Source organism: Psammomys obesus, unplaced genomic scaffold (assembly GCF_907164565.1).
Source record: "Psammomys obesus unplaced genomic scaffold, mPsaObe1.curated_primary_1811, whole genome shotgun sequence".
In the NCBI taxonomy this organism is placed as follows: Eukaryota; Metazoa; Chordata; class Mammalia; order Rodentia; family Muridae; genus Psammomys; species Psammomys obesus.
The window spans coordinates 29,377,483-29,388,996 of NW_026592118.1; the positions used below are offsets into that span (position 1 = coordinate 29,377,483).

The 11,514-nt window shown below is 40.3% G+C and overlaps 1 protein-coding gene across 5 annotated transcripts in view; it reads left to right on the top strand.

Moving 5' to 3' along the window:
• The first annotated feature begins 173 nt into the window (after positions 1-173).
• The window catches only part of Ankib1 (ankyrin repeat and IBR domain containing 1), a 90,401-nt gene continuing 79,060 nt past the window's right edge, over positions 174-11,514 (top strand). For 4 of the 5 annotated variants that reach the window (XM_055612579.1, XM_055612581.1, XM_055612582.1 and 1 more), the window contains exon 1: positions 174-246. The gene's annotated coding sequence lies outside the window, so the exon portion shown is untranslated. Of the gene's footprint in view, positions 247-9,019; positions 9,067-11,514 lie in introns of those variants that run through there. The other variant, XM_055612580.1, reaches the window with a different exon arrangement.

Consider the following 11,514-nt stretch of genomic DNA (forward strand, 5'->3'; position numbering starts at 1 on the left):
AGCCGGGGAAGATGGGGGGCGCCCGCCCAGTGTGAGCTCGCCGGGCGCGTCGGGCTCGCGCAGCGCTTCCCGCGGGCCTCCAGCGCGCAGCCTCCGGCTCCCCGCAGCCTCCGGCGGCGGGTGGGTGGGGCGCGGAGTGGACCCGAGGTCACCCGCTCGGCGCGAGAGGCAGGTGGCCGCGGCGGAGGACGAGCTGCGGAGCCGGGGGAGTCCGCGCGACCCCGGTCCCCACCGGGAGGAGTAACCGTAAGTCTCTGCTGCGCGGCTCGGCTCCGGCCGGGGCGGTCTCGAGCCGCCAAGCTCACGCCCTTCCGCGTCTCCTGCGACCGTGCCCGTCGCCCCTTGTGTCCCCGTCCCCCCGAACGGGCGCGGCATCCTGTCCGCCCTACGGGGTTTTCTCGCGCTCACGGATTTGCAAGCTTTCCGCGCCGCGTCCCATCCTCCACACGCGTCTACGACGTCTGCACGCCTTGTCCCTCTGTCCCCAAAAGATTCGCGCCCTCCTTCATTTTCGGTAGAACCCCCGAGCTCGCAGACCCCCGCCACCCGTGTGGAGACGTGGGGAGTTTTGGGTTCCACCGACTCCGCGGCCCTGAAGTACTGAGGAGCGACTAGGTTAAAAGTGCCCGGCAGGACTGGCATGGGTGGGGATGGGTGCAGGTGGCACCATTAAACCCCGGTGTTTGTTGCTCTTGCCACCCAAACAAAAGAATGGATGCTCCTCCGTACTCCTCCCCCTGTATGTGTGAACTGTTCGTGCGTGGATGTTTCTTGAGTCCGAGTAAATCGGAGCTAGCCCCATAGTGAAGCCTCTCCTGAAGAAGGTTCTGTTCTCACAGGCTTCATTCATACGGAATGGCAGGTTGGAAAATCTTGTTGTTGAGATGACCCGTTCCCGGCAAGCTTTACTGGTAAATCTGAAGAACGAATGTGAAAACCTCTGAATTTAGTTAGTGTACTTTGGATACTGTTAATTTCTTACTGTTTTGATTACTGTTTGACTAGCCTTTTTCTCATTAAATTTTAGGTTGCTTCTGCAGAACTTCCCAGAAATTAGATTAAAATATAATTGTAATACTGTCAGTGATTGGACAATAGCTGTCGTGTGCCTTCATGCATTTACTACTTTTCAGGGCATTGGAGAAAGCAAATGATAATCTAAAAATAATGTTAGTGTGTATGTTGCAGGTTGGGTTACTGTTCTGTAAACTACTCTTAAGGTAGGGTAGTATTGGTGGGTTTTGTTGTTTTTCTTGAAAACTATTTACAAACTATATGTTTAGTCACGGCCCCCAAAAAACCCTTTTAGCAGTTGATCTTGGGCTTAACAGTCTACAGGCTTTAGTTGGAAGCAGGCTCAGAAGATGTAGCTCCAAGTCTCTCTGGAATGTACTTTACTTTTTGCACAGAAGCCTGTCACCGTGCAGACCTGAGTGCATTGTTGAAGGTGTGGCTTCTGAATGAGATCAGAGTGTTTTCATGAGGGAATGGACAGTTATGCAGAGCAATCTTTTGTAAGAAGTCCACTGATTTCTGTTATCTTTGGGACAAAGGGGAAAGATAGAGCCATATTTTCCTATTTTATGTGTTTTGTTCCCACACTGACAGCCCTGAGAATCTTAAGTTTGTGCTGTGAATGTGTCCTGAAGTCATGCATGCAGTCATAAACAGGTGCACACTGAGCCATGGAGATAAAGTGTTGTTAGCCACTCTTAGACTCCTATGACACCCTGACTTCTGAGAAAGGTGGTTGTCTTTCCTCTTCATTTCCTGGGTGTGCTCAATTGTGAAAGTGAAATGCATGTGTCTGTGCAGTTTATGGGGTAGGTAAAAGATCAGAGTTATTTGTGTATATGAGTAAATACAGTTGATGAAAGAAGTATGAATTAAGTGTCTGATTCTCCATGAACAGAAATGAAAGACTTTTCTCAGTGCTTTCAAGAACTTTTCCCTTTGAGGGTGCATATATCTTCATCTAGGTTAAATTTTGAAGTGTTTCTTTCAAATATTGAGAGTAAGCTCAGAATTGTCTCAACTGGAGGAGTTTCTTCGTATCCTAAAAATACTTAGGTACCTTATTAACCTTTTCAAAATGACCTAACAGTGAGTTTTGGATTTCTCAGCATGTTTTTTTTTTTTTTCCAAACTTCCTCTTCCCTCCCCACCCTAGATAGTTTACTTTATGAGTTATTTTATTACTTCATTTCTTCAAACCTAGAACTGTGTGTGAAAATCAAGGTTTATGCGCTACCTCTACAAGGATAAATATGTCAAGATTCATTTTCTTATTGAATTTACCAATCTAGATGTTTGACTGAGATTCTATATAAATGCGTTGGAAAGTTTTGGTTCTGCAATAAAAATACTTGAGACTTGAAAGTAGAAGTTGGATGTATGGTTCAGTAGCATTTTGATATAGTTCAAACCAATGGTTTCTTGGATCCCCTAACATTTTTAGAAGCACAGTTTTCTAATGCTAACACTTTTCTCCCAGTGTTCATTTGTAATATAAACATGTTGCTGGTTTTTAAAAATCAAAATCTGTTAACAGCTTTCTCTTATTTTGGCCAATAGCCTTTACTACTAATTACATTCTTTTCTGTTTTTGAGATTTTAGAGCAGATCATTAATATTTCTTGAATTTTTAAAAAACAGCAACACTTGCTATTTTCTCTATTCTGTCATACATGCATGTATACGTGTTTCATTTGTAGTAAAAAATTTTGATATTTCTCAACTCACTGTGTTTTTCTGATTGGAATGATGCTGGAATTAGAATTCCTACTCAACAATGTAACAGAGACAAAACTATAAATGTATTTGGTGCTTGTCCTATAAAGTTGAGGAATTCAAGATTTTCTTTATCATTGGGTTGTAATATGGTCACTTTAAATCCATGAAGAAAAGGCCTGTTCAGATGCCTTTGGTGCATTGAAGGTGTAAAAGTATTGCCTTCCTTGTTCATGCATCCATTTAATATTGTAAATGAAGGTGTATAAATGCTTTAAACCAAAATTTTCATACTGTTTCTGGTCTCAGACACCTATAACTGGCTCCCATTTTTTTCTACCAGCAGGTATTATACACTACATCTTTCAGAATTTTAACAATAGTTTTGAAATGATTTCAGGTTACTTGAATTAGAAGTAATTTAAAATTCAGAAGGTGCTACCAGTACAAAGAACTGCCATTGTATACCTTCACTCAAATATCTTTCATTGTTGATAATCTGCCACATTTCTTTAATTGCTTACCATTACTGTCTCCATGTATAAATGCTTATGTTCAACACATACAATTTTATCAGTCTTTTCTGATATCCTGAGGAAGCTTCAGACGTGTCCCTGAAATAGTAGTGTCTGCTTTCTAAAAAATAAAAATAAAAAAAAGCAGTGCTATATAACCAACATACTACCATTCAAAAGTACATACAGTGTTTAGTTTTTTCCAGACATCTTTGGCCTCAGTTTCCCTATCTTCCATATCTTTGGCAGTTTTGTAAAGCATAAGCCTCCATTTTCTAGCATAACCCTTATCCTAGAACTATGAACTATTTCCTCATGCTCCCAGCCAAGTGATGCTTTGCTGACAGAAATATCACAGAAAAGATGCCATGTCCCCTCAGTGAATTTCATCCATAGGCACACAGGGCTAAACCATATCACTAGCAATGAACATAACAAGATATAATTGTGGAAATAAACTCTAAAAGTGTGTCATTATCTTATTTCTTATGAAGCCTTCTCTTGCTGGCTTAGTATTATTGATGACTCCTACCTAAATTAACTACTTTTGTGATGATTAGCAATTACTGTTTATTTCCATTGTCACTCTGCATGCTCTTTTCTTCCTTTTTATTAATTAAAATTAGAGATTAAAGGCTTTGACTTTATGTGAGGTGTTGTAAGTTGTTACTGTTTTAACCTATTGTGCTATTTCAATTGTTCTTAGGCTAGCTAGGGGGAGCATCTTTAAACTGGCTGTTATGCCCATTTATCATACTCCTATCTGGTTCACTGTGCATTTCCTTTCTGGCAGAATAAATTGTTCCTGATTCATCTTGTGCTTTGCTTGCTCTACCACTGAAATCATTTCTACAGGAGGCTGGCTTTTGCTTTCTGGTTTGTAAAGATGGGAGATATTTATAACAAAGAATTGGGAGCTAATGCTCATTGCCAGTGGAGTATGAGTACTTCCAAGTCCTTTTGCTGTACATGATAGATGGTTTGTATGTACATACGTATATAATACTCTCATATACATACTTTTTTGTTTTGTTTTTGAGTCATTTTCTAGACTAACCTTAAATTTACTCTATAGACAAGGCTGAGTTTCATTCCTAACTTCACAAAACAACAACAAATTAGTGGATGTTTCCTAAGTCCTGAGAAATGAAATGTAGATTGTCTGGAGCTGTATGTTGGCTCCACGATGCTGTCAATAATACAACTCATTTGTCTTGTTGTTTAGTCATCCTAGCTTATCACCTTGTGGTCTTAAGATGACAGTCCATGCTGAGTAGAAGCTTCTTTCTCTTTCCTCTCATCAGCCATGCCTCTGCTTATTTTAACAGTATCATAGCTAGTAATCTCTAGAATGAAGCCATTACAAAAGAGTCCTGCCCTCTTTATACCCCGGAATAGTTTCTTTTGAAATTTTTCCCTCTTCTTTTAGAAAATAATGCAGATTTGGCTTCATGTAACATGAATTTATAGTTAGATTAAGAACTGAAAACTTTTCTCTTTAATCTCAATCTCTTTCTCTTTCTCTCTCTCTCTGTTTGTCACAACAGGGTTTCTCTGTGTATCAGAACCCTGGCTGTTCTGGATTTGCTTTGTAGACCAGGCTGGCCTCAAACTCAGAGAGATCTACCTGCTTCTGCCTCCCTGAGTGCTGGGATTACAGGCGAGTTGCCTCCATGCCTGGCCCAGTTGCTATAATCTCTTGAGTTGCCACACTTAAAAGGTTTTCATTTCTCCCCTCAACTTATTTTCAAATAGAGATAAACATGATTGATTATGTTATCAAATTGGAAGCTGATATTTTGAGGAACACTGAAATTTATCATTGTATACAATAAATAGTGTTAATTAAAAATATCTTTAGCTCTGTTCCCCATTTTTTAAGTGGATTACTTGGTTTGTTGCTTTTCAGCTTGTTTAGTTCTTTATATATATTGGATATGAGTCCTCTGTCAGATAAAGGGTTGGTGATGATTCTTTCCCAATCTGTAGGCAGTCATTTTGTTCTGACTACAGTGTCCTTTGCTTTACAGAAGCTTTTCAATTTCATGAGGTCCCATTTATTGATTGTTGCTCTTAGAGCCTGTGCTGTTGGTGTTCTGTTCAGGAAGTTTTCTCCTGTACCAATGAGTTCTAGGGTATTCCCCACTTTTTTTTCTAGCCAATTTAACAGAGCTAAAGAGAGAATTCTCTGCAGAGAAATATCGAATGGCAGAGAAGCACTTAAAGAAATGCTCAACCTCATTAGCCATTAGGGAAATGCAAATCAAAACAACCCTGAGATTTCACCTTACACCCATCAGAATGTCCAAGATGAAAAACTCAAGGGACAACACATGCTGGAGAGGTTGTGGAGAAAGGGGAACCCTTCTCCACTGCTGGTGGGTATGTAAACTGGTACAACCACTCTGGAAATCAATCTGGCGCTTTATCAGACAACTAGGAATAGCGCTTCCTCAAGATCCAGCCATACCACTCCTAGGCATATACCCAAAAGAGGCACAAGTACACAAAAAGGACATTTGCTCAACCATGTTTGTAGCAGCTTTATTTGTAATAGCCAGAAGCTGGAAACAACCCAGATGCCCCTCAACTGAAGAATGGATGCAGAAACTGTGGTACATCTATACAATGGAGTATTACTCAGCAATGAAAAATAAGGAAATCATGAAATTTGCAGGTAAATGGTGGGACCTGGAAAGGATCATCCTGAGTGAGTTGTCCCAGAAGCAAAAAGACACGCATGGTATATACTCACTCATATAAACATACAATATAGAATAAACCCACTAAAATCTGTACATCTAAACAAACTAAGCAAAAGAGAGGACCCTAACTAAAATGTTCAATCCCCATCCTGAAAGGCAAAGAGGATGGACATCAGAAGAAAAAGAAAATAGGAAACAACCTCGGAACCTGCTACAGAGGGCCTCTGAAAGCCAGAAGAAAACAGGAAACAACCTTGAAACCTGCCACAGAGGGCCTCTGAAAGCTTCTGCAGTATAGACTGTCAAAGCAGATGCTGAGCCTGATGGCCAACTGATGGGCAGAGTGAATGGAATTTTATGTAAGAAGTGGGAAATAGTAAGAGCTGGAGGGGACAGGAACTCCACAAGGAGAGCAACAGAACAAGATAATTTGAACACAGGGAACTTCCCAGAAAATCATACTCCAACCAAGGACTATTCGTGGAGATGACCTGGAACCCCTGCACAGGTGTAGCCCATGGCAGTTCAGTGTCCAAGTGGTTTACATAGTAATGGGAAGAGGGACTGCCTCTGACATAATCTGATTGGCCTGCTCGTTGATCACTTCCCCCTGAGGGGGGAGCAGCCTTACCAGGCCACAGTAGAGGACAATGCAGCCACTTTTGATGAGAACTGATAGACTAAGATCAGAAAGAAGAGGAGAACCTCCCCTATCAGTGGACTTGGGGAGTGACATGCATGCAGAAAGGGAAGGGAGGGTGGGATCGGGAGGGGAGGAGGGAGGGGCTTATGGGGGAATACAAAATGAATAAAGTGTAATTAATAAAAAATTTTAAAAAAAAAGTACTTGCAAAACGAAAAAAAATCTTATGCAAGTATAATATTCAGTACACATAAAACTGAACAAGGAGGGTGGGATTGGGAGGGAAAGAGGGAGGCTCCAGCTAGGATATAAAGTAAATAAACTAATTATTATAAAAAAATAAAAATTAAAAAAAACTGAACAAGGCTCAGGGGCAGAGCAAGCTCAGAGCCCTGAGTTTAACCTCTAGCACCATGAAGACAAAAAGCAGCCTTGAGTTGTGATGTGGTTCTTGTTCTCAGGGAATTTACCACATAACCAGGAAAGCAGATAAGCACTGAGTTACAGTTTCAGGTGGTAAGCTCAGTTTATGATCAAGTTAGACATTGTGTGGGGAGCTGTGATCCAAATATGGCATATTAAAAATGGCTTTTAAGAGTGCAGGGAATCTTATGAAAGAAGGGGGAGATAGAAAGATCTGGAGAGGACAGGAGCTCTGAGGAGAGCAACAGATCCAAAAAATCTGGGCACAGGGGTCTTTTCTGAGACTGATAGTCCAACCGAGGACCATGCATGGAGATAGCTTAGATGTACAGATGTAGCCCATGGTGCTTTAGTGTCCAAGTGGGTTCCCAAGTAATGGGAACAGACTGTCTCTGACATGAAGTCAGTGGCTGGTTCTTTGATCATCTCCCCCTGAGGGGGGAGCAGCCTTAATAGTCCACAGAGGAAGCCAGTCCTGATGAGACCTGAAAGGCTAGAGTCAGAGGGAGGGGGAGGGGAACCTCCCTTATCAGTGGACTTGAGGAGGTGCATGGGAAGAGAGTGGGATTGGGAGGGGATGAGGGAGGGGTCGATAGCTGGGATACAAAGTGAATAACTGGAATTAACAAAAAAATAATTTTAAATAAAAATAAATAAACTTTTATTTTTTTTATTCACTTTACAACCTGATTGCAGCCCAGCTTCCCGCTCTAATCTGAGTCCCACCCTCACATCCCCTCCCCCACTCACCCTTTCCCTTATTCTCAGAGAGGGGGAGGCTCCCCATTGGTACCATCCCATCCTGATACATCAAGTCACAGCAGGACTAGGCTCATCCTCTCCCATTGAGACCAGACAAGGCAGCGCAGCTAGGAGAAAGGGATTCAGAGGCAGGCATCAGAGTCAGAGAGAGCCCATACTCTCCTTGTTAGGGATCCACATGAAGAACAAGCTGCACATATGCTACACCCCACACATTCTCTTTGGTTGGTGATTCAGTCTCTGTGAGTCCCCATGGGCCCAGTTTAGTTGACTCTGTAGGTCTTCTTGTGGTGTCCTTGACCCCTCTGCCTCCCTCAATCCTTCCTCTCACTCTTCCACAAAACTCCCTGAGCTCGGCCTGTTGTTTGGCTGTGGGTCCCTGTGTATGTTCTCATCAGCTGCTGAATGAAGCCTCTGAGAAGACAGTTATACTAGGCTCCTGTCTGTAGGCATAGCAGAGTAACATTAATAGTGACAGGGGCTGTTTCTGTCTCATAGGCTGAGCTTCAAGTTGGGCCAGTCATTAGCTGGCCATTCGTTCAATCTCTGCTTCATCTTGCCTTCACTTCTTGTAGGCAAGACAAACTTTGGTTTAAAGGTTTAATCTTTTAAAATGGCTTTGTGCGATTAATATTTTCTAGATGAGAAAACCAAGGTTGATATTTCAAGCCTTGTCAATTATAAACAAGTAGTTTTATGTTAAAACTACTTTCAACTCACTATCCCATAAAGCATCAATTAATCTGCAAAGGACGTATATATAAATTATGACTAAATTGAAGTAAAGCTGGCTTCAAGGAAGAATTGAGAAGGTGTATGTGGGTAAATGCTAGTAATTTCCATAAAGGACTTTAACATCCTCGGTTTTGAAACCAATCTTCCAAGAATATGGACCAACATCTGTATATACTTAATTTATATTTACCAGTTTTCCATTATTGCCTTGCTTTCCATTTTATAATCTAGGGCATGGCATTTAGTTCCCATGGATCATTAGTCTCCACTAATCTGTAAGTGATTATACAGTCTTTGTTCATCGTACTGATCTTAACACTTTTGGCGAGGTAAGTTGTGAACACTCTTGAAGAGTTTTTCATGAGTTATTTTATAAAATGCTTCAATTCTCATTTCTCTGTTTTTCATTTAGATGGATATTAAGCATGTTTTCATGAAAAATTTATAGAACATAGGTATCTTTTTTTAGTGTATCAAGTCAGATTGCATCATGTTATTGGAGGTGTTAGCCTGGGTCTCATGGTGAAGATCGTATCTCCCATGTGTGTCTGTTGTAAGTTTACTTTATTCACTTAGTATTATTAGATGTGGTAGGGGCATTATTTGAATGTGTGCTAACATCTTTATCCTCTATCTTCTGCCCATTAATTAAAAAAGAAAAAAAAAAACCTATGTTCTTGGTACAGTAAGAAGTGCTGTTCCAAGTAAGAAGTAAAAGAAATAATTCTGTAAGTAATGTAGACAACTCTCCATAATCTGGGTTCTTTTAATTTGGTGTTTCATAGGATAGAAGGCCAATGTACAAATTGAATCATATCTCTGTGTGCTAAAAGTGAGTGTGGGGGAGTGTTCATGTAAGTTTGTGTACATAAGCACTCTGGTACACATGCTGCATATGTGTGCAGAAGCCAGAGTTTGATTTTGGGTGTCTGTTTTGATTGCTGTCCACTTTAGTTTTGACATACAGTCCCGCTGAACTAGAGCTTGTTGATTCAGTTAGCTTGCTAGCTAGTGTACTCCAGGAATCTGCCCCTGCCTCCCCGAATGCTAGGGTTGCATATATGCATAGCCTTGTCCGGCTTTTACATATTTGCTAGAAATCCTTGCTCTGCAGGCATGTTCACAACCATTTCCCAGCCCCTGATTTTTTAAAAGTACCATTTATAATAGCACCATTAAAAGAAATGAAGTATAAATCTTATTTATACATTTATGTAATATTACATGTTACATATAAAATATTACTTAAAGGTTTTGATTCAAATAAATAATGAACAGGTTGCTTCAGACAATGGCAACTCTGCCTGTGACAAAGCACAAGGACATGGCTTGCAAGGTTCTCTTCAAGACTTCTGAGGCCAATCTGAATGGCATGAACTAAAGCTTTTAAATGATGTGCAGACTTTCAGGCTTATTGATCAAATTTTAAAAATGAAACAGTCCTGAAAATAACAAAGCCACAAAAAAGCTTTTTGATGCCATTATGAGTAACAGTAATATTTAATGCACATTTAGAGTATTATTGATTTTTTTTAAAGTTACCTCGTAACTGTTTAAAGTAACTCCAAGATACCATTGCTTTGTTAGTTTTTTCTTTATATTTTTGGTGTAAATTTTTGTGTCTGGGGAACATTTTGCTAATGTTTTTATATAAATCAAAGAAATATACTGTTAATCCAACTCAGGAAATGTTTATAATTGAGCAGCATTGTATCAGAGGAGCTAAGACCAAAACAGCTGAAAGTTTTTGTACTCTTAAGGGAGATACTTCATAATCTACATGATAGCTTTTATGTTTATATAGATAAAAATGCATAGTACGCTGAATGAAGATCTTACTAAGAATGACATAAGCCTGGCATGTACACATACTTGTACTCTCCGCACTCTGGAGATGGAGCAGAGTCAAGGAGATCTCTAATTCAAGGCCAGCAAAGGGTTCTGAAGGAAATGGCTGTCTCAACACAACAACGACATAGCACAATAAATTGTTAAATGCTGTGAGATGTATACAACAAAACAGATTCTTTTACTGAGAATGAATATACTACTCTGTATTCTGTTAAACAAAAGAATAAAAGAAAAATCTAAGCTGTTCCTGAAAAATCCCAGAAGAATGTATGAATCTATACTGTGAGAAGTATATAGTGTAGGAGACAGGATTTGCTTCTTCAACTTTAGAGGAGATCATAAAGAATTAAGTATGTCAGGCTAAAAGTTCAGCCGCTCTTTTTGTAAGTAGTATGATCAAATTAATGTATTTATATTTATATACATACAAATTCACATAGACATATAAAGTAGTTATTTAACAGTGATAATCTTCAGGTAAATAGGCTGGGTTTTCTTTGTATTTCTTTTTTTTTGTTGTTGTTTTATTTTTTTGAGACAGGGTCTCTGTGTAACAGGTCTGGCTGTCCTGAAACTGTCTTTGTAAAACAGGCTGGCCTAAAACTCAGAGATCCTCCTGCCTCTGCCTCCTGAGTGCAGGGATTAAAGGTACGCTGCCATTTCTAGCTTGTGGTTCTTTTTTAAAGTCAGGGGCTCATGTTCCACAGGGTGGTCTCTACTTCACTATGCAGCCTAGTATGAACTTGAACTCCAAATTTTCCCGTCTCCCCCTCCCAAGGGCTGATATTACAGGAGTGTCACTACACCTGGTTTATGTGGGGTTGGGAATCAAACCTGTGGCTTAATGCATGATTGACAAGCAGGCCACCACCTGAGCTACATTCTTAGACCCTGAGTTCTGTTTTTGTTTGGGGGAAGTTAATTAGTCATATTTTTAAATGACTATAAACATATTTGTATATTTAAAACTTTAAAAACCAGTAACAGAAACATCAGTAAACACCTAATTTGAGGCACATAATGCCTCATTGAGCATTATGGTGACCCAGAATATGTACTTCTGTAGTAAGCACGTATTTCCTTTGGATGATGTCTTACCCTGATGGTTGGTTGGTTGGTTGGTTGGTTGGTTGGTTGGTTGGTTGGTTGG